Below are 23,233 nucleotides of genomic sequence, written 5' to 3'. Positions count from 1 at the left end.
AAACCTCTTTCACATTATAGGCTTTCAAACCTTGGGAGATAGCAGTCATACTCTTTCCTCATTAGGGTACACATTCCCAAATCTTTCGACAATCTTCATATGACATTTGTTCACAGGGCAGGGATTTAGTTCTAGAAGGTATCTTAAATATAATTTAGTACAAATGCTTCATTTACTAAACCTTCCCTCACAATTATTTCCTATTTGTCTTAGATAGTTTATTTGTACATATTTGTTTGCTTGTCTCTCCTATTAGATTGTGAGCTTTTTGAGGGCAGGTACCTTTGTGTATCCTCAGCTCTTAGCACAGTGCTTAGTATATATTAGGTGTTTAATAAATATTTATTGATTGACCTGCCCAAAGTTGTCAAGACTGTAAGTAGTAAGTAAGCAAGATTCAAACCTAGGACCTCCGACTTTAAATCAAATGTTCTCTCTACCATACAATGCTGGTTTGAATACCCTCATCCAACATATCACCCTACATTTAACACTCCCAAGCTTGTCATTGCCATTTCTAAGACAATTTGTTTTCAAATCCAAAATTCATATCTGGTTTTGGCAAAGATTTGTCTCCCTCCAAATGCATAATATTTTCTCTCAGTCATCTTCTACAACTCTTTCTTATATCCGTTTACTGATTTAATGTTAAACAACTTTGGAACTTGCAACATAGGCAGAAATGCCAAAATGATATTAATACCTTATATTTATTTATCTTTTCAAGGTTTATAAGTATTTTCTTCATCATGACTCTGCAGGTAAATAGTGAAAATATTACCCTTATTTATAAATAAGGAAACTGAGATGTTAAAAGATTTGTCCATAGATCCTCAGTAACAAAAAAACCCCCTTACCTTCTGTCTTAGTATCAGTTCTAAGACAGAAGAGCAAGCAAAGGCTTGGTAATCAGGGTTAAGTGACTTACACAGGGTCACACAGCTAAGAATTGCCTGAGACCAGATTTGAACCCAGGCCCTACTGATTCCAGGCCTGGTGCTCATTCCATCCTGTTACCTAACTGTCATCTACTCAATAATTTTTAGAGTCCAAGTTTGAATTCAATTTTCCTGACTTCAAATTCATTACACTATACACAAATATAGCAAGCTGACCTTTCAGGTTCAATAGGCTGATGGATAAAACCCAAAGTTTGAGAGGCCAGAGAGCAGGAGAAACAACCCTAGCAAGTAGGATTGGTGAACTCTGATGCTCAAACAGAAGACATTTGCTCTATACCCTGTTTTATATAGTTTACTTAGGTATGGATGACCTTGGGGCCCCCAGGCATTATTTGAAGTCAGAATAAAGCAAGAGGCCTGCCTGAAGACAAACTGTGCCCATGATAGCAGTGCTAGAAATGCAAGGACAACCTCAGAGAACTCCTGATATGTGTCCATACCTCCCAAAGATTCCATGGAAGCAATAGCTACCTGAGGGGGTAAATCTCCTTAGGGGGAATCTAATCACAGGGCTGGATGCAAGAGCTGAGCAGCAGAATTCTCAGGTTTTCATAATGGCATTGGGACTAAAGTTGTCTGGTACTGGCTTTTGGTTTGAGCATTTAATTCTTCCTGCTTAAAGCAGAGCATGATATTCAAATCAGATTGTGGTCCTGGAGGGAATGGGAGTAGAGAAGGCCAGTGGTGAATTTATAGAAGGAGATTAACCCAATTTGCATACTAAACAGCATGTAAATTATGTTATTTCAACCCATAAGTTTAGACATGTCCACTGAAATAAAAATTTATGAGAGTGATATGATGTATGGTTGGTGTAAATAAGCTATTCAAAGCAAAATATGCTAAAATATCATGGAGAATGCTTTAGAGACAATGAATAACATGAGCCTCAGTCTTCAGCCTTTAGGACAGAAAGCTGACTCCCAGTCTGTTAGACAGGGGCTGGAGCGGGGGTGAGGGGGGTGAGAGGGTGAAGCATCTTTGTAGTATTCTCTTTTCTAGGTACAATGGGGAGGAAGCAAAGGTATGGATGAACTTATCCCCATAATAGAAGGGAGGAGATTAAGAACCTTGATGGTGGAGGTCTGCTTTCCTGGGGTCATCTTGTGAGTCCTGAACAGAGCCCAAATGAGAAATCAAGAATGCTGGTTCTTGGTCCAATGTATATAAGAATATAAAGAATATAAGATGTATATAAGAATATAAAGAATATATAAGAATATAAAGAGATATAAGAATAAAAGGTTTATAAGAGTCTTTACAAGAATATAATAATAAGAATAAAAAGATTATAAAGTATTAGAGATGGAAATGACCTTACACATAATCTAGTGTAGTATTTTTTTATTTTACAAATGAGGCAACTTAAATCATTTATGTTACATGTAAAGGATATGTTATTATCATTATTATTATTATTTATAAGAGAAAGCAGGTGGCATAGTGAATAGAGCATTAGACATGGACTCAGGAAGACTTGAGTCGAAGACATTTACTATCTGTGTGACCCAGGGCAAGTCACTTAGCCTTTGCTTGTCTCAGTTTCCTTCTTTGTAAAATGGGATTAACAATAGCACCGATCTCCCAGGATTATTGTGAGAATTAATTGATATAATAATGAAAAAGTATTTAGCATAGTGCCTGGCACATAGTGAACACTATTTAAATGTTAGCCATCATTATCATCATCATCATCATCATCATCATCATCATCATCATCATCATCAACACTCTGAGAGGTTATGATATGTCTAAGGTGATCCTTTTAGGTCATCAGAGAACCAAGACTTCAGCCTCTCATTTAAGTCTTTATTCCTTCTCACCTGGACCACTGTTAGGTCTTTAGAATTGATCTCCTTCCAAACTTTCCTTTCCAATTCATCTTCTAGCGAACTGTTAAATCAATATTCTATAAATACAGATCTCTTCACAAATCTTAATAATGACTCTATTGCTTCTAGGATAAAATACAAAATCTCTGGTTGGAATTTAATGCATGCCCCCTCAACTCCCTTTCTGATCTTATTTCATATTTTCTCTTCACACCCTTTAAAGAGGCTTCCTAGATAATCCCTTAACATGAGATTTCATTCCCTGTCTTTATGCCTTTGCCCAAGTGGTCTCTCACATCTTGAATGCATTCCCTTCTCAGCTCTGACTCTTAGAATTTCAAATGTCTTTCAAAGCAAAGCTGAGGTGCTACTTCCTACTCAGAGCCTTTCCTGAACTTTATCAGTTGTTAGTCATTTCTCTCTCTTGAAATTATTTTGTATGACTTTAGATATCTTTTTTGTTATTAATCTGTTTATGTTGCATTTTCTCCAGCAGAACAAAACGCTCATTGAGGGTAGGAGCTCTTCTATTTTTTCTTTATTTTCCCAGAGCCTGATGGTACTTTGCCCATAGTAAAAGCTTAGTAAGTGTTGAATTGAATGGAATTGTCACTTGATTCCCAATAGGTGCTCTTTGCCAACTCATAAAACTGCTTCTTTATAACACATAGCATAAGAAGGCTTCATTCTTCAAAGTCTTTGGAAAGATAACAAGTTTGTTCTTATCCATACTTATGAAGTCAGAGTAAGATAAAACAGTGCAGTTCTCCTGCATAGATTTGTGCAGATTTGGGACAGCTCTGCTTCTTCCCTCACAAAGGTGCTTTTTTCATCCTTGCTTCATTCACTGTAATTTTATGGAACACCACATCCCTCTCCCAGATAGCTTTTGAAGTGAGTCCCTAAGATAAGACTTTAGGTCTGAGGTACTTAATAGGTCTATATCCACTGAAACAATAGCTCACAAGCTCCAAATAATGTTTTTCTTTTCCAGGGAACTAGAGGGAACAATTAGTCTAGAGAAAAGATATTTAATGGAATAGCATATTTTTAAAATGTAGCATCAAAACCTTTCCTCCTGAACCTACCCACCTCGTTAGGGTACTATTATGATTCAATAGTATGAAAAATGAAAGGATTCTTTGAAAATAAGGCAGATATATAAGGAATACTGGAAAGACAAATATGTAGTGAAAAAATGACCAGGGTACATATTTGGAGGGGTAATTCATGCTCCAATGCTATTGGGTTGCTAATGACTTGAAAAAATACCCTTACCTTCTGTCTTAGAATCAATACTGTGTATTGGTTACATTGCAGAAGAGTAGTAAGGGCTACATTGAAGTGCCCAGGGTCATGCAGCTAGGAAATATCTGAGGCCAGATATTGTCAATGACTTCTAATGATGAGTCCACCAGATCTGTTCCCTGCTCATCTTAGATGGTGTGCTATCTTCACTTCCCTGAGCATTGCTCCCCGCTGACCTTAAATGACTTGTTTAACATTGCTCTTATGGGTTTATGGAACTACTTTCTGCTTCTGGCTTCAGCCAAAGTCCTATCTCTTTCTTCTGGAAAGAGTAGACTCTCTTATGTTCTTTTATTTTATTTTTAAAAGATATTTTATTTTCCCAATTACATGTAATAACAATTCTACCTGTATATTTTCTGAAAGTATAAGATCTAGATTAGCTCCCTCCCTCCCTTCCCAGCTCCCTCCTAGAAATGATAAGCAATTTGAGCTGAATTATGTAAAAATGGGTCCAGTTAGCAATGGTGCCACAGCAGGATTCAAGGCCCAAACTGCAATCACTAGCAGGGGGAAGAGGAGTGAGTGGATGGAATTCTTTCTCCTCCCCCTCCTTGGCAGTTGCTACTTCTGATAACTGTTATAACAGAATCCCTTTCTGACCAAGAATGGAGGTTATTTAGACTTAGCTATCACAGGGCTAAATTGACTGGCAGAAAGGGAATAATCCCACAGAAATTAACAACTTCCTCTGTTGGAAGTTTATTCCTTAAGCCCAAGATAGATCAAGTGCTCAGGAGGTCTTCAAACAACTTTCTTGAACTCTGGATTATAGCTATACTCAGAGTCTGACTGGATGGAGATTTGGTTTAGGTAATGTATGAATTGGATTTGTAAAGCCTGAAAATACAACACCTCACACCTCACAATCTTAACACGGTAGGGGATTTATTAACTCAGGGAAACAGAGAAGGAGGGATAAATATTGGGATTGAGGGTGAGGTAAAACTATCTAATATATTCAGGATACTGTCAGAAATAGCAATCCCCCTACAGGGGAACGCCTCTGAATAAAACTATTCTCCTAACTCCCTCCCAATCTAAACTTTCTCTTAAATATAATATTATCAAGTTCAAGATGGTAAAAGGTAGTCTTGATTGTAGATCTGTTATTGTTAAGAGATTGGCTGGGATACTGCTTTCAAGGTATTATCCCAGTGCTCACAGCCTGGTTATTGTCAGCATGGAGTATTCAGCAAAGAAACACCCTGCACCCTGAGGTTAGAGATAAGCTAGCTGAGAAGTAATCTATACCCTTTTCAAGCCACCCAGCTCCCCAAAAGAGTGAATTTGCCAAGCTGGGTGTCCTGCTTTTATATCCACATTCTTAACTGCCCCCTCTCCAGGAGTTCTGGGAGGCTACTGTGGAATTCTGTGAGGCAGTTCACCCCACTTAAGATTATGCATGTTACAAATATACATGTATTATCATGCAAAACATATTTCCTTATTGTTTGGTCATTATAAGAAAGTACTCATATAAAATCCGACCTCCAAAATAAAACACAAACTAAATTGAAAAATTATATGCTTTGATCTAAATTTTGACTCCAACAGTTCTTTATTTGAAGGTGGAGAGCATTCTTTGTCATAAATCCTTCAGAATTTTCCTGGATTATTGTATTACTGAGAGTAGCTAAGTTTTTTTGCAGTTCATCATTATACAATATTGCTGTTAGTGTGTACAATATTCTCTTGGTTCTGCTTATTTTCCTCTGTATCAGTTCATGTAGGTTTTTTCAGGTTTTTTCTGAAACCATTATGGTCATCATTTCTTATAGCACAATAGTACTCCATCACCAACATATACCATAATTTGTTTAGCCATTCTCCAATTGATGGGCATTCCTTTAATTTCCAGTTCTTTGTCACCAGGAAAAGAGCTGCCATAAATATTTTTGTATAAGTAGGTTCTTCCCTCCTACCTTTTGAAAAATCTCTGTGGGTTACAGAACAATAATGGCATTAAAGAATCAAAGAGTAAGCACAATTTTATAACCTTTTGGGCTTACTTCCAATTTGCCCTCCAGAATAGTTGGGTCAGTTTACAACTCTACTAACAGTGCATTAGTGCTCCAATTCTGCCACATCTCCTCCAACATTTATCACTTTCCTTTACTGTATATTGGCCAATCTGATAGGTTTGAGGTGATACCTTAGAATTGTTTTTATTAATATTTCTCTAATAAAGAATGATTTAGGTTTGACTTTATTTGTTGAAAAGGGTTTTTTCTTTTCTTTTTGTAATTGAGTTTATTTAATTCCTGTGTTTGTATTGGCAGGTAGATTCCTAAGTATTTGATATCGCTAAGAATTATTTTAAATGGAAATTCTCTAACTCTAACTGCTGGACTTTGTTGTTAATATATAGAAATGATGATGATTTCTGTGGGTTTATTTTGTATCCTGCAACTCTGATGAAGTTATTAATTATTTCAACTAGTGTTTTAGTAGATTCTCTAGGATTCTCTAAGTGTACCACTATATCCCCTGTGAAGAGTAATTGTTTAGTTTCTGCATTACCTACTTTAATTCTCTCAATTTCTTTTTTTTCTCTTATAGCTAAAGCTTATGCTTTTTAAAATTTTAAAACCCATAGATTTTCCTTCTCTGCGATAGCTCTTTTAGAAGGCAGAAATCCATAACGTGCTTAGTCACAAGAAAAATTCCTTCCTAAAAACAAAAAAAATTCTCTCTTTCCCAGTCCCTTCCCCCTCCCATAAGAAACAGTTTATTCATTTGGAACATTTGGCTAAAATGAGCTTTCCATTTTCAGTAGGAGACTATTTGTCCCAGACACCAAGGTCCTTAGAACATGGAACAGAGCCACTCTTAAAAACCCGCTAGGTCCTTATGCTTAAGTTTATTTTTTTAACTCAGTTTTCTGATTATTGAAGACTGGGTCTCTCCCAGAGACCACTTTCTAGTTTAGGGAAGACACTTCTTATTACTTCTCATTTAATTCCCAATTGGCCATCCTGTGTCCCAAATTAATTTAGAGGAGAGCTCAGTTATCAAATTCCTACACAGTTGTCCATATCTTACACCTCAAAGATCTTTAGGAACTAGCATTATTCTTTCTACATATGCTACAGAACTGAATCTAAACAGTCATACAAACTAAATCCAGAGGGTGTGGCAATTTTCTCCTACCCATCAACCCACATCCTTAGGTTTTCATATGGACAGAGATAGCAAATAGCTGCTCTGTATGTAACAACAACAATAATAACATTTATATAGTGCTTACTATGTATCAGACACTGTTCTAAGTGCTTTACAATAATTATCTCTTTTTATCCTCTAAACAATCCTGGGAGATAGGTGCTATTCTTGTCCCCATTTTATATAAGAGGAAACAGAGACAAACATATAAAATTACATTCAGCATCATACTGATGTTTGAGGTAGTTAGTGTCTGGGACTGGATTTGAACTCATGTTCAAGCCTTTTCAAAGGATCATAAATTTTTTGATCTGAGAAATACTTAGATAATATCTATTCCAACCTCCTTCTTTTACAAAGGAGGAAATAAGAGTCCAATGAAGTTAAATAACTTAATCTTAGTCACATAAATCATTCCAGAGCCAGAGGTTGAACCTACATCTTCTAACTCCAAAAACAACAGTGCTTTCTATTCAATCATTCTGGGCTCTGAGATCACCAAAATTTTAACCAAAATCCTCTCTACAAGTTCTGAGTTCTCATTTTTATAGAACACTTCCATTTTTGGAACTGTCAAATCATCACAGTGCCTCAATGAAACGGGCAGATAATTATCCTCATTTAAAAACTGGAGAAGTTGTGGTCTATGAAATTTAAATGACTTACCCAAGGTAACACAGCTTGTTAGTCATGGGGGAAGTCTTTACATGCTTCACATAGACATCCCCCTAATTTGCCAATGGGTTTGAAACCTGTCAGTCACCCTCAGCCTTGTTTAACCCCTCTACCCAGGTTGTTTTATCACAGTGTGGCCACAGTGCATACCAAAGCTTTTTGGAATCACAGATGAGAGTTGAGTGAAAGGCTGACACCCAAAGTAGATGAACAGCCTTAAATAGGACTTGGCGAACCCTTGCACCAGAGATGCAAATCCTCCTTGAACACTACATTGTAAGATTTGAATAAATGCTTATTGATTGATTAATTGATCATTTCCAGCCCATTCTTTCATCAGGAAGCCCAGAATTTGGCTAGATCTTATTGGCTTATCACTGCCATCTATTTCTCTGCTTTGGATGAATCCTCTCTTCCTAGTTTCACTGGAAAAAGAGAAGTTAGGACTTTACCTTCCTATCCTTTCTGAAACAGCATACTATCTTTTTAAAAGATGTTTTAAAGTGTTTACTAAGCATTTTGTAAACCTTAATGAACTATCTAAATGTGAGTTATTACTATTATCAATAATAATATTGAGCACTACAGGGAAACATATAGGAGAATTACAGTTGCAAATCAAAGGTAAAAATTACGGTTTTTTGGATGAGCTTACTGTCTCTGAATACTTAGAGGGAATTCTAATTGTTCCTACTCTTATTTGAATGCCTAGAAATCTTCTCTTCAGAGTCCCATGGTCTACTCCATGAATGTCAGTGTGCCACAACTCCTGACTGCTAAGATCATTCATCACCTACATGCTAAGGGCCAGAGAGTGGTTCAGTCTATTCTCAGAAATGTAGCTTCTGTTGACCTTGGGTACATATTTCATCATAGCCTTTTCTCCCCAGGTGCAAATGTATCCGCCTTCTGGGCAATGAACAGAACAAGCACAGATGTACACAGTTCCTCAGGGACAGATAGTACAGTACCTTAGACTACTATTCCCAGGGCAAGGAATTACAGAGAAGAGGAACCCATCTGGAGTCCCTTGACTACCATGCCTGTTCCGTCCCCCTATATCCATAAGCCTCCCCTGGAACTTACCTCACTGTGTCATCACTCCCTATTTTCTTGCAAATATTGTAATTTCAATGGCTAGCTTTCTTCAAAGATATACTATTCTTTCTGCCTGCCTTCCTTAAATTAAATTTGTATAGCAGCTTTAGATGGGAGGACCAAGGTCAACAGCCAACAACCAAGGTCACTGCTTTCATCAATCTCTTGAGATTCGAAATCTGCCAGGGTCAGTTAGGTAGCACAGTGGGTTGAGCATCAGTTCTGAAATCAGGAGGACAAAGGTTCAAATCTGGCCTCACACAGTTTCTAGCTGTGTGATCATGGACAAGGCTCTTAACCTCAATTGCCTACCTCTTGCCTCTCTTCTATCCTAGAATTGGTTCTAAGACAGAAAGTATTTTTTTAAAAAGAAGTCTTACAGTAGAGTCTCCAGTACATGCACATTTCCATTTATATGCTGTACTGCCTCCTTAGCCTGGTATACTTCTCTCTCAATTTCCTCATCCCATATGCTGACACTGGATGAGGTAATACCTTAGTTTGTGGCTTCTAACCAACAGATTTAGTTTGACTAAACTTTAAGTATCTTATCCTGAAGTCCATTTCTCAACCTTTGGCTCTTTGGTTGAGTCTAGATGCTCCTATCCTTGACAGATAACTTCCCTTTGATGGTTCCTGATAATGGATTCTTCTTCTTTGTTCAAGAATTTGGACATGGAACACATGATTTTTTTTACCATTGCTGTTAGTGGAAGGTTGGGGCTTCAGAATAGAAAGGTAGATTTGAGAAGTGAAGAGCTGGATATGAAGATGGTGTCTGAGAATGGGATTTGAATTTTTCTACCGTAACTAAAAATCTAGGGATGAACAACTCTTGACCATGAATAGAATGCACCTAACAAAGGACAATTCAAACATATTTAATTAGAGTCTCCTAAAATCCATTTCCTTGACAGCATCCTTCATGCTGAAACCCCACTCTCTCTCCTGATTATTGATTCCTTTGCCCAGATTGCATTTATCAGGGTGAGGTGGGAGCTATGCTCACTTTACTCCCACTCATTCTTCAGACTTCTCTACCTTTTCCCCAGCTACTTTGTTCCCTTCTCATCCCCACCCCTAGTTTCTGATTTCTCTTTATGCATTATCTTCTTTCATTACAATATAAGCTTTTTGAAGGTGAAGACTGTCTTTTTTTTGGTTGTATTTTGTATTCCCAATTCTTAGCACAGTGTCTACACATACTACATACTTTAAAACCTCTCTCTCGCTCTCTCTCTCTCTCTCTCTCTCTCTCTCTCTCTCTCTCTCTCTCTCTCTGTCTCTCTCTCTCTCTCTCTCTGTGTTTCACATTCTGTCTTTCTGTATCTCTTCTATGATCAAGAGAGTACTGAACTAAAAAAAAGTCAGGGAGAGAGAATACTGTGTACAAATTTTAATCTGCCAAATCTGGCATAATAGAGAATAATAGGACTGACTTCAGAAAAATAGCAGAAAGAGGACCAGTTGTCATTCATGGGAAACATTGTCTAAGGAGAGAGCCAGCAAAAGCATAAATCATAAATAATAGAGAAAGTGAATTATAGACGCTATTCTCACATTTTAAAAGGTGGAGGAATGAATATTCTTGATCTAATTTGTAGGAAGTGGTTACCAGCTTGTTGTCAGATCTAGCTTTGGAATGCTTGATCAATTAGTTAAATTGGACAAAGACTAAAGGATTGGGCCGCAGGATTAGACCACTGGTTTCCGTGATCATTTAGCAAGAGTATGCCTGTTATGGTTATCTCTGGTACTAAGGAATTGTTTGGGCATAGGTGGAGGAGACATTTCTATAAATCTTGGAGATTTCAGTTGATTTAGAGGTATGAGGCAAAGAAAGTGAGAAACTATGAAAAAATACTTAAACATTCCGAATAATGAACAATTGGTATAGACACATAGCGGAGGGAGTTCTTACTATCTCTGAGTTGCCTGGCCATTAGCTTTAGAACACGCCTCATGGCAAAACAAAAAACAAAGGTTCTGTAATTTGTTCATGACCAGAATTTCTGATTAAGTTTGAACTCTCCTAATTCAGTTTCCAGACTCTAATGCATACTGTACACGAAGGGAAAAGGTTAACATTGGCTTAGGGCCTTTTATTTATTTTTTTCTTTCTCTATTGGAGTGTCTTACATCTATGAGATGAGCTAGTAAACATTTACTATACATTTCCTACCAAGCTATATCAATACACTTACATTAAAAATGAAAGATAGCATCTACCCTTACAAAATTTCTAAACAGCAAACACGTTCATGTGCTATTCTAAGTAGCAAATATATCTTTAAATACAAAGTTTCCCAAAGGTCTGAACCAAAAGGTTCAGTTTTAAGCTATTAGAGCATGGAGATATCAGATAATTTAGAGGTCAGAGGCAAAAATAGTGAGAAATAATTTAAAATACCTAAATATTAAAGCTAAAGTCTGCATTAAGACTTTTGGGATATTCCATATAACATTAAATAGGAAACTAATGTTTATGTACATTATGAGAAGGATCATAGCAACCATGAACCAAACACTATGGAATTCAACCAATTCAACAATTCAATCATCAACAATTTAACAATCAATCATCAAGAATTTTTAAATATATTCTAGATGGTCTTGCTAGACCCTCCATCATGGTTGTTATGGACCATTTCCATTTTATAAAGGAGGAATGAGATTCTCAGAAGTTATGACTTACCCATAGTCATGTCCATGAGGGAACAGAAATTTGAACCTGTCTCTAAATTCCAAGTTCTTTCTCTTACATTGTGGTTTAGAATCAATTATTTCACTTATCTTATAATGAATGATGGATGAAAGGTTGATGGTTAGTTTATTCACAGTGTAGGATATGTAAAATAATTTGTCCATTTAGATATGAATGTCAGCTTTAGAATTTGGGGGGATTAGATCTGAGATTTTATTGGCATTCAGGGACAATTGATGGTACAGTGGATAGAGTGATGGACATGAAGGTCTGAGTTCAAATACGTACTCAGGTACTTAAAAGTTATATTACCCTGCCCAGGCTGCTTAATCTCTATTTCATTAAATTTCCTCAATTACAAAACAGGAATAATAGCACTTATCTCCCAGGATTGTTGTAAAAATCAAATAATACAATATCTATACAAGCATTAAGCACCTGGCACACAGTAGGGGCTATATAAATACTTATTGTTTTTCCTTTCCCTACTGGTATAGTTTTATTGGTAAAGAACTTTTCTTTATCAATGCAAATCTATATCTGCTGCACAACTTATAGTCTTGGAGAGTGGCCATAGAGAATGTTAAATAACTTGTTTAGGGCCAGAGGCAGATTTGATTCCAGGTCTCTTTCCTTCCTTCCTTCCTTCCTTCCTTCCTTCCTTCCTTCTTTTTTTTAATAGGGTGTCTCTCTTTCCTTTATATCATACTAGCCCTTTTAGATAGAGATATAGTATAAATATTTCTTCTATTGATGCTCATTATGGATGATTAGGAAAAATCAGAAAGTTTGATGAGGAAAGCAAGTGGAAGTTTTAATAACTAAGACTTTGATAATGAAACAAACTTCCATGAACTTCAATATAGCATCAAATCCCAGGTCCAAAAGACATGCAAATGTGATGATCTTCATCTTCAATTTAGATTACTTCTTGGGATCTTGACATACAGAGTCTTTTATGCTACTAATGAAAACAAATGGTTCTGCTGTTCGGGCAGTTATAAACAAAGCACTACAAATTAAAAAAAAAAGAAATTTGTGAATTTTAAATTGATTGTGAAAGGAACAGTACTCCCAAACACTGTCTTATGTGTGCAGAAGAGAAAATGAAAATTGTGGTAAGTTATCATAGATAATACTCTAATTATAAAACTTATTGAAAGCAGGCAAACACATCTTTCTTGCTATATAAATTGCTTATAATATTTAGACTCAAAATAAACTTGATTTGAAACATAGGATTTAAAAATCCATCATTCGTTATTTTTATATTATTTTTCACATTATTCAATTTCATATATTCACATTGTTTTTAATATTAAAGTATTTAAAATTTTTCCATTAAAATATATTTTATCTTTTTCCTCCCACCTTCCCCACTCTATCTCAAAAAAGAAACAGACCTTCTGATAACAAATATGCATAGTGAAGCAAAACAAATTCCTGTATTGTCCATATCCAAATATGTGTGTATGTGGGTGTGTGTACATATATGTCTCAATCAGTACTCTGAGTTATTACATCTTTGGCAGAGGTTGATAGCTTGTTTCTTCATGAGTCCTCTGGAATCGTAGTTAGTCTTTGCAATGATCAGAGTTCCTAAGTCTTTCAAAATTATTGTATTTATAGTTTTATTATTGTATAAATGTTTTCATTGTTCTTCCCACTTCACTTTTGTTTCATCAGTTTGTACAAGTCTTCAGGTTCCTCTCAAATCAACAAACATTTATTTATTTCTTTTATATTGTATGACTAATTGCTTCCACTGACTGACCTCTCTATTTCTTAACTAATATAAAATAATTTTGATGAATATGGCTTTTTAATAGAGTTTGAAATGTGGGATTGCTCAATCCCATTCCCTGTGCCAGATATTTTATTAAGTTTCTCTGAATTGATTTTTCCCATGATTTTTTATAACATTAAAGTGGTCCATTACATTCATATACAATTATTTAGTTATTCTTCAGTTGATGGTCACTCCTTTAATTTCAAATTCCTTACCACCACAAAAAGATATAAATTTGTGCATATATATGGCTCTATTTCCTGTTTCTTTATTCTCTTTGGTAAATATGCCAATGTAGTGGTGTTGTTGGACCAAAGGGTATGCAAAGTTTAGTAACTTTTGGGGCATAAATCCAAAATGATTTGCAAAATGGCTAGAGTAGTTTATGGTTCCAATAGTAATCCCTTAAGGTACTTGTTCTCTCAAAGCCCTTCATTATTTTGTCATTTTTGTTTTTGTTAGCTTTGCAAATCTGAAGATGTGAAGTAGAAGCTTAGAATTGCTTTAATTTCAATTTCTCTAATTATTGGTGATTTGGAGCATTATTTTATAAGATTACTGATATTTTGGATTTCAATTTCTAAAAACTGCCTACTCATATCCATCAATGAGCTACCAATTAAAAAGTACATCTTATTTTTATAAATTTGAATCAGTTCCCTATATGTCCTGGAAATGAGACCTTTTGCCTGAGAAACTTGCTGGGAAGATCCTCCACCCCAATTCCAGGTACCCATTTTCTTTCTACTTTTAGCTGTATTGGTTTTCTTTGTAAAAAACTTTCAAGTTTTTATATAATCAAAATTGTTTGTTTTATCTTCTGTGGCCTTTTATTTCCTTTGTTGTTCATGAACTTTTCCTTATCCATAGATTTGAAAGGTAATTTTTTTGATGCACCTTGAATTTTTTATGATGTCTCTCTTTATGTGTGTCATATATCATTTGGAACTTTTCTTGGTAAATGTTATGAGATATTAGTTTATACCTAGTTTCTGATGCACTGATTTCTACTTTTTCTAGCAATTGCTATTAAAAATGATTCCTTACTCCAGTGTCTGGAATCTTTTGATTTATCAAACACGATACTACTGTGGTTATATACTTTTGCATATCGTATTACCAATTGGCTCCATTGATTGACCAACATAAAATAATTTTGATGAATATAACTTTTTAATATAGTTTGAAATCTGGAATTGTTAAGCCCTATTCCTTTCCCTATTCCCCCTTTCATTATTTTCCTAGTGATTGTTAACCTTTTGTTTCTCCAGATAAATTTTGTTATTGTCTTTTCTAGTCGTATAGAGTAGTCCTTTGGTTATTTGATTGAAATAACACTGAAGAAACAAATTTATTTAAGTAGTATTGTAATTTTCATTATATTTACTCAACTTACCCATGAGCATTTAATGTTTCTTCAATTGTAGAAGTCTCCAATTCTCCTCATTTCCCATCTGGTTCCATCACACTGGGACATCTCTGACTTCATCATGCCCCAGGAAGATAATGATTGAGAAAACCTTATTACCCTGAAGCTTAAAATCAGCCTTGGTACTCAGACTTTTTTAGTTGAGTTTTCTAAGTAAATCATCATATATGCAAAAAGTAATATTTTATGTCTTCTTTTCCCATACTTATTCTCTAAATTTATTTTTTTAAATCTTGTTGCTATAGTTAGTATTTCTGAAATTTCTGAAAAACATAACAGATGATAATAGAGATCCTCACTTTACCTTTAATCTTACTGGAAAGGATTATAGCTTGTCATATATATCCATCACATAGTTCTTGGTTTTAGATAGACACTATATATATTAAGGAAAGTTTCATTCTTACGTTTTCTAATTTTCTCTATATGAATGGTTGTGTCTAGTAAGAATCCCTTGTTTTCCTTTTTTCAAACAACTTGTTAAATATTGGAATTAATTGTTTAAAAAACATTGGGTAGAATTCACTTGTAAATCCAACAAATCCTGGATTCTTTTCCTTTGGGAGCTCATTTGTGACTTGTTAATTTTTTTCTGAGATTAGGTTAACTTTTTCTTTTTTAATCTGGATATTTTATATTTTTGTAATTATTCAATTAATAATCAATTCATCTACTTATTTAAGCTTATCAATTTTCTTGTCATATCACTGTGCAACATAGTTCCTAATAATCTCCTTTCCTTCTCATTTGTTGTGAACTTTCTTTTTCACTTTTGATGCTGATAATTTGGTTTTACTCTTTCATTTAAAAAATCAAATTAGAAACAGTATATCCATTAGAAAAAACAGCTCCTAATTTATTTATTAATTCAGTGCATTATTTTTTGTTTTTAGTTGCTCTAGTCTCTTACTTTATCTCTGTGAATCTTTGTTTTCAGTGTTTCTTGTAAACATGTAGTTGGATTCTGCTTTCTATCCATTCTGCTTTCATCTTCATTTTATGGATGAGTTTTCTCATTCACATTCACAGTTTGATCATTAATTGTGCATTTTCATTCATCTGTTCTTTTATTCCTTTCCTTCTCTTTGGTTCCTGCTCCATCTTTATAAAGAAATGGATGGTGAGCAAGGAACATTTTTAGCACATATTGTATGTAGGTTTCATATAACCTGATTCTTCTCTCAAGCCCCTTTGTTCTTTCCTTTGCTTAAAGGCCCAGAAGGTATTCACAGATTCTTATCTTTTATTTCTTTCTTTTTAAAGACATCTTCATACTCCATGCTCTGAGGTTAATTTTTCTTGATTATGAGTAAACACTATCTTTTCTTTTGTTCCACCCTCTCTCCATTCCTTCCGGTTTCCTTGTTGAGTTAAATATTTCTATAACTGTGTATGTATTCTTCCCTCCTTTGACTAGTTCAGATAAAAGAGAGGTTCTTTTCAGCCTTTCCTCCTTGTTTCTACAGTTTTCTCATTGTATTGTGATTAAATAATATCCACTATCCTTCATCTCTCTTTCCCCCCTCACTCTTCTCCCCAAATATATTCTATTCTCAGTCTCTTTTCTCCCATCTTTTAAAGACCATCAAAACCTAACAAAACCACCCTAGATCTTTTTTTTTTTGTCATTTGACACCTATTAACCTTGAATATGTTAGGATTATGAGGGTTCATCTCCTTCAGTTATGTAATGGCTTCTGACCTTTCCTCTTGTATACTTTTTTGTTTTTATTAACTTCCAGGTTTATATTTCATTATTTCTACTCCTCTTTGGTCTTTTCATCAGAAACATTTGCAAGTCCTTTATTTCATTAAATATCCATTTCTCTCTCCTCCCTTCCAAGATTATAATGGTGGCTGTTAATCTGGTATGATCCTGATTATGGATTCTCAGTACTTGAATTTTTTCTTTCTGACCACTTACAAAGTATTTTTTCTTTAACTTAGAAATTCTAGATTTTGGCTATAATGTTACTAGGAATTTTCATTTTGTAGTTTCAGGAGGTGACTGGTAGGTTTTTTTCTACTGTTATGTTGATAACAGAGATGTTTGGGAAGCAGAAGAGTTGGCCTGAAACAAGAAACCTGCAGGACTCACTCCTCCCCCACATACAGGCTAGAGTGAGTAGGGAGGGGTAGGTACTCCTTACTCTCACCCTCCCACCAAGCAGTTGGAAATCAGTTGGAAATGGAGGCAGGACTGATGTCCTCTGGCAAGGCGCAGCAAGGCAAATCTATAATGATGTTCACTTTCTCAATTTATATTCCCCACAGGTTTGACTGAGGGACAATAGGAGAAGCTTGATGTCTTGTAGTTATCAGGAACAGATGAGGATCTGACTTCTTTGACTGGCAACTGAAAGGAACCAAGCTTTATGGTAGCTGTGAGTATGCCCCAAATAATAGCCAGGCACAGCTACTAAAAGATGAAGTTTTTACTGATAAAAGAAGAAAGGAAGGCAAGGAAGGGGTTTCAAGGATTTGGATATGATCTGGGAAGCCCTGAACTGTTAGGTAGAAACTGCCCCCCCCCAGGGGGAGTGGCAGACTTTATATCTAGCTGGCCCTCAAAGCTTATAGTAATCTCTTCTAATATCTAAAATAACTAAATGAATAACAAAATGCTATTGCAAGAAAGGTCTAATTCCGCTAGACAGGCAAACCTTTGAGAAGAAACCAAAATGGCTTTTGCCACTATGGCCACCAAGGTAATCCTAAACTGGGAATGCTTACTTCAACTCCCAGGAATCAACTGTTTAATTGCTTTCAAACTGTTCCCTTACCCAGAGTTCTCTAGGAGGTGACCCCTGGAATTCTGGGTGAGGCTTGATCCAGGAATTCTTGCAGGAATTCCACCCTGCCATTTTCCATGTTGCACTACTTACAGTTTGGTTCTAATATATTTGGTTAGTTTTTTTCCCCATGGTTTCTTTTTTTCCATTTAGGATTATGCTAAATTTTTAATTTAAAAAAAGTAAATGTTTTATTAAAAACTTAATATTGAACATCAATACAACTGACTAAAATTTCTTAGTAATTATTAAAGTTAATTAATTTCAATACACAAAGCATTGGAACAACTTTTTAGGCACTTCTTTCAAGTCTTGATTAGGATTAATTTTTTTGTAATTAATTTTTTTAGTTATCAAATATTTACTTTTTTCTGTCCTGCCTTCCCAATCACCCTCAGTTTTGGCCTCAGCACCTTCTCTGATTTCTTCTCTTTGTACATTCCTAAACTTGAATTCCTGAAAAAATGATCTGTTGGAACTACTGGATAAGAGAATGGTAAACCACTCCAGTATCCTTGCCAAGAAAACTCCATGGATAACTATGGTCCTTGGGGTCATGAAGAGTCAGACACAAGTGAATAACAACCACAAAAACTCTGAGATGATTCTATCTCTCATTGTGACTCTGACAGACCCTAACTAGGTGTTGATTGTGCTGATAATAGGCCTTCTAAAATACTTTAGGTATTTCCTAGAATAGAAATTAGGTATTTCCAAGGTCTTTCCAAGGTCCCTTCTTCTGCTATGGCTCCTACTTGTCTCAAGTGTGGACTGCCTGGGTTCTGACTCTGTCTTATGCCATGGTTTGGGCATGGGCTGCTTGTGCTCTTGTAGGGTCCTCTTGTGATAAAAGGTACTCTTGGCAGACATAGTCTGCCTGGGTGCTGGTGTATCTCTGTCTCTTGCTGTGTCTGGGGTAAGACTTACCTGGGGGTCTGAGTTGTGTACTAGCTTGGCCCTATCTCCTTCTATTGGTCCAGAATGCTTGGGTGCTATGCCTTCACCCTGCCATGGTTTGTATGTACTCCAAGTTTCTGCAGATTTCTCTGTCTTTTCTTTCCATCTTGGAGTGGATGGAGGATCATATAGACAATCTGCTTTGGGTTTCTTTATTATTGTTCCTTCTGGTGCATTTTTAGAACTTTTCCTGGGTTTTTGTGAGGCATCTGTGCTCCTCTAGATCCTAACACACAAAAGTCTTCCCATATTTCCTATTGTAATTTATATGAGTGGTAAGCAAGCTTCCTTTTTGAGTTTGATTTAACTTTCTTTCAATTGGTCTTTGTTCAACTATACAGTTACCTTAGAAACTTTCCACATACTCTGTTTTTGGGGGAACTCTCTCATCTAACTTGTTTTTCAATTCTCTAAAATTAGGGTTTTTACCACTAGAGGCCTGTAGATAGATTTCAGGCAAGAGGTAGATGAACATGGATGGGAAAAAATCCCATCTCTATTTTCATTAATTTCTAACTGAAATTTAGCATTTCCTTCAATTATTTAAAAATATTCTTCTAAGAAGGATTCATAAACTTTATCAGATGGTCAGAGTAGTCCAGGGTACAAAACAGGTTAAACACTCTTGCTCTATCATATAATTTTAATTAACATTTAATTAATTATTGTTCTTTGCATTACTTTGACTCTTTATATCTCCTTAATGTCTTGATTTTCAATTTCATTTATTGGTTAAGGGCATCAAATATTTTTCATATGTTTTTGTCTTCCAAATTCCACTTCATTTATTTCTTTTTTTTGCTGCTTTAATAAGAGAATATAGTTTCAAGTTTTCGATGGCATGTATCAGCTAGCTATTAATGTAATCTTCCAATATTTGACAACAGGTCTTCAATAATTTTCAGAAGTCTGTACCATTTTGTTGGTATTTACAACTATCCTTTGGAGTATTCTTACATATTTTTGTTCCTAAAGTATTCTTTGATCTTATTGATGTGAGCTATTTTTTTAAAGGCTAGATCTTCCTATGACAGACTGGAAGTCCAGGGGCTGCTGATAATCTTGATCTCATTCTGTTTAGTATAGAAGTATTGACCTTTTCCCTTTAATTTTAAGGTAGGCTACTTGTATCCCTTCTTAGAGAATTTAGTGGGCTTCCTGCTCCTTTGTGATCGTCATGTTAATGCCAAACTAAATGCAGGTATTTGAATGACTTAACTCACTGTGGCTTAGAATTCCTGAGTTCAAGAAATCCACCAGCTTCAGCATTCCCAATAGCAAGGATTTCAGGCATATACTGTTATGTTTGGTGAAATTAAGGGGCAGGGGCAACATCTGTTGTGAAAGACAATTTTCCCTGCTCCTGCTCCTTCCCTAAGCTTTCCCCACTCCTCCCACACATACCATTTTTAAAAACATCATCTCTGCTGGTTTGCCATTGCTGTTTGTAAAAAGAAAATTATTCACAACTCCAAATCAATTTTGGCGAAAAAGGATAGTTTCTAAGTACACACCACTGGGGAATAACATAATGGCAACACTTTGATTTTTACTGCAAATGTTCAGGGACAAGCACAGAAGTAAATACACTATCATGTTTAGCAAAAGAAAATATGAAAGCTAATTAGGATGTTGACTAGAATGAACCAATGGCTAGGGAACACCACCTCAATTCTAGCACAGAGACAAATTTTGCTGTGACAATGGCCCAGGTAGATGGGATTCATCTTCAATGCTGCCACAGTAGGAAGTTAGGGTTTGAAGTGAAGAGGATGGAGAGGGTAGACAGTATACAAACACTTGGATATTACAATGAGGGTATTCTTTGTTTTTTTCCTAATCATGCTTATATAAAGACATTTCTAATGATTTTTAAAAATTACCTAGCTAAATATTATTTGTGAACTTTAAAAATACCATTTCTAAATGATAGAGTGAGACTCTAAATAACTGGGGCAGGGACAGTTGCTCACTTTTATTGCTTGGGCAACTCCTCAAGGTAGCAATGGAAAAAGTGCTGGCCTTAGAGTCTAGAGAACCTGAATTCATATAATATTTCTGCTACTTATTGTCTATATGACCTTAAGAAAATCAACTATCCTCTTTAAATATTAATTTTCTCATTAGTAAAATGAAGATTGTTGGATCCCATGACTTCTAAAGACATTTAATCTCATGACCTACCACTAACTCAGATATTTTTAAATCTGCTTATTGTTTTCATTTCTGAAAAAATTACTTCTTCCTTTTAGAAAATATCATCTTTAAAATGATTTATTTGCCTATGAAAATTGGCATAGTTAAAGATTTGTCTACTTACAGAATTAGAGAAGTATTGGACAAAGAAAATTGGACATATGAGGAGGGATACAGTGGGAAGAAAGGAAGTGGGGAACAAACAGTGAAGAGGAACAAAGTAAATGGAAATGTACAGCTAGTAACTATGACAGTGAGTATAAATGGAATGAATTCACCCATGAGAAGAAAATGGCCCTGACAATGTGTTGTTTATAAGAAAAACTGAAAATGAGAAACACAACTTTAAATCTCTCCCCTGTATGGCATGGTGATTCTGTTCTCCTTCCTCCTCCAGGACCAAGCCACCTGGCCACACCTCCCCTGAATCCCTGAGACCAACCTTGGGCACCATGGTTCATTTCTTGTCTCTAGAGGTCTGCCAGATGCTGCACAACAAGTTTGCAGTGGTCCTGAGGGACTTCATTCAGAGGCTGCTTTATAAGGACCTGGTCCTGCTGTTGCAGAAGGACTCCTTGCTGACCAAAGCCCAGCTCAAGGCCAAGGGGGAGCTGAACTTCAAGCAAGTCCACCTGTTGTCTAGGGGGACAGCTGGGGGAGCTTCACAATGAGAACCATTATCAGGAGGTCTGCCAGTTCCTGTTCAGTTCAGGTCACCACCTCCTCTGATTCTATTTCTTTGCCCAAGTCTCCTCAACTTATGTGGAGTCTCTCCTGGCTAGGTTCCAGCATGGGCCACCACCTCACCTGGTCACCATCAATTCCTGTCTCTGGAACCTCTCCAGATAGAGTGGTGATGCTATCAGAAGTTACCAGGAAAACTTGGAATGCTTATTTGCAAGGATGGAAAAAGTACTGTCTGACTCCTCCCTCCTGGTATGGACTCTGGCGAGGCCACTGGGTGAGCACCTTACTGGAGGATTTCTGTTACCTGAGCTGTAGCCAATGATGGGCTCTCTCCATGCAGACACGTTGGAGGCAAACCTCAAGTCTTTCATCAATATACTTCTCTTCAAAATATGTGCCTAGATGCCATTTCCAGGGTCCATAGATAACATTTTCTCTTATAGGAATCAAATCTTCGAACTTTTAGTTGCTTATGATTACTCTTTCTTTAGCTTTGAATGTTCCTTATAGCTCAAATTTTCTTCTGAGTTCTGGGTTTTTCTACAGGAATAGTTGAAATTCCTCTAGTTTGTTAAATATCTACTTAAATTTTTTTTATAATTATGCTCATCTTTGCTGGATGTGTTATTCTTGGTTGTAAGCTCAGTTCTTTTGCTCTGCAAAATGCTATGATCCATGTCCTGTATTTTTTTGATGTTGTGGCTGATAAGTCTTATGTTATTCTGTCTGCATCTCCACAGTATTAAATTTTTTTTCTTGTTACTTGTAGTATTTTCTCTTTAACCTGGTGGCTAGAGAACTTAGCAATGATGATATTCCTGTGCATTTTCATCTTTGGATTTCTTTGAAGTAGTGATTCATGAATTCTTTAAATTTTTATTTTACCCTCTGTTTCTTGAATTTTTGGGCAGTTTTTCTCAATGATTTCTTGGAGTATGATGTCTAAATTCTTTTTTTTATTGTAGCTTTCCAGTAAGTCCAACAATTCTTATATGGTTGCTCCTTGATCTATTTTCCTTTTTTAATGATAATATGTCTCACATTCTCCTCTAACATTTCATTCTTTTGAATTTGCGTTATTATTTCTTGTTTACTTAGCTTCCCCTTGTCCAATTCTTTTTCTTAAAATATTATTTTCTTCCATTAGTTTCTGGACTTATTTTTCCATTTTTTATAATTTTCTTGATTTTTTCATATTGCTATTATTTTCCCCCTAATTTTCCCTCAACTTTTCTCATTTTGTTTTTGAGGTCCTTTTAAAACTCTTCCAAAAGTTCTTTTTGAACTTGTGGTCATTTGTTGTATTTCTACACTGTTTTTGAAGTAGGTGTTTTTTACTTCACTGTTTTCTAAGTTTAAGCCCAGGTCTTCTCTGTCCCCACAAAAGCTATTAATAGTTGGGTTCTTTCTCTTTTGCTTGCTCATTTTTATTTATTTAAATTTTAGTGGCCAGGCCAATAGACTTAATTATTGGCCTTTTTTCTGGAATCTCTGGTTTCATAGTGTGTTGGGATATGTTACTTCATGTTTCAGGTGTGTGTGTGTGTGTGTGTGTGTGTGTGTGTGTGTGTGTGTGTGTGTGTGTGTTTTCTGGGTTCTATTTAGTTATTCCAGTTTTTATGGTCCAGGGTCAGATGTA

The sequence above is a fragment of the Gracilinanus agilis genome, chromosome 4 (assembly GCF_016433145.1).
Source record: "Gracilinanus agilis isolate LMUSP501 chromosome 4, AgileGrace, whole genome shotgun sequence".
Classification (NCBI taxonomy): Eukaryota; Metazoa; Chordata; class Mammalia; order Didelphimorphia; family Didelphidae; genus Gracilinanus; species Gracilinanus agilis.
This window is presented reverse-complemented; position numbering follows the sequence as displayed.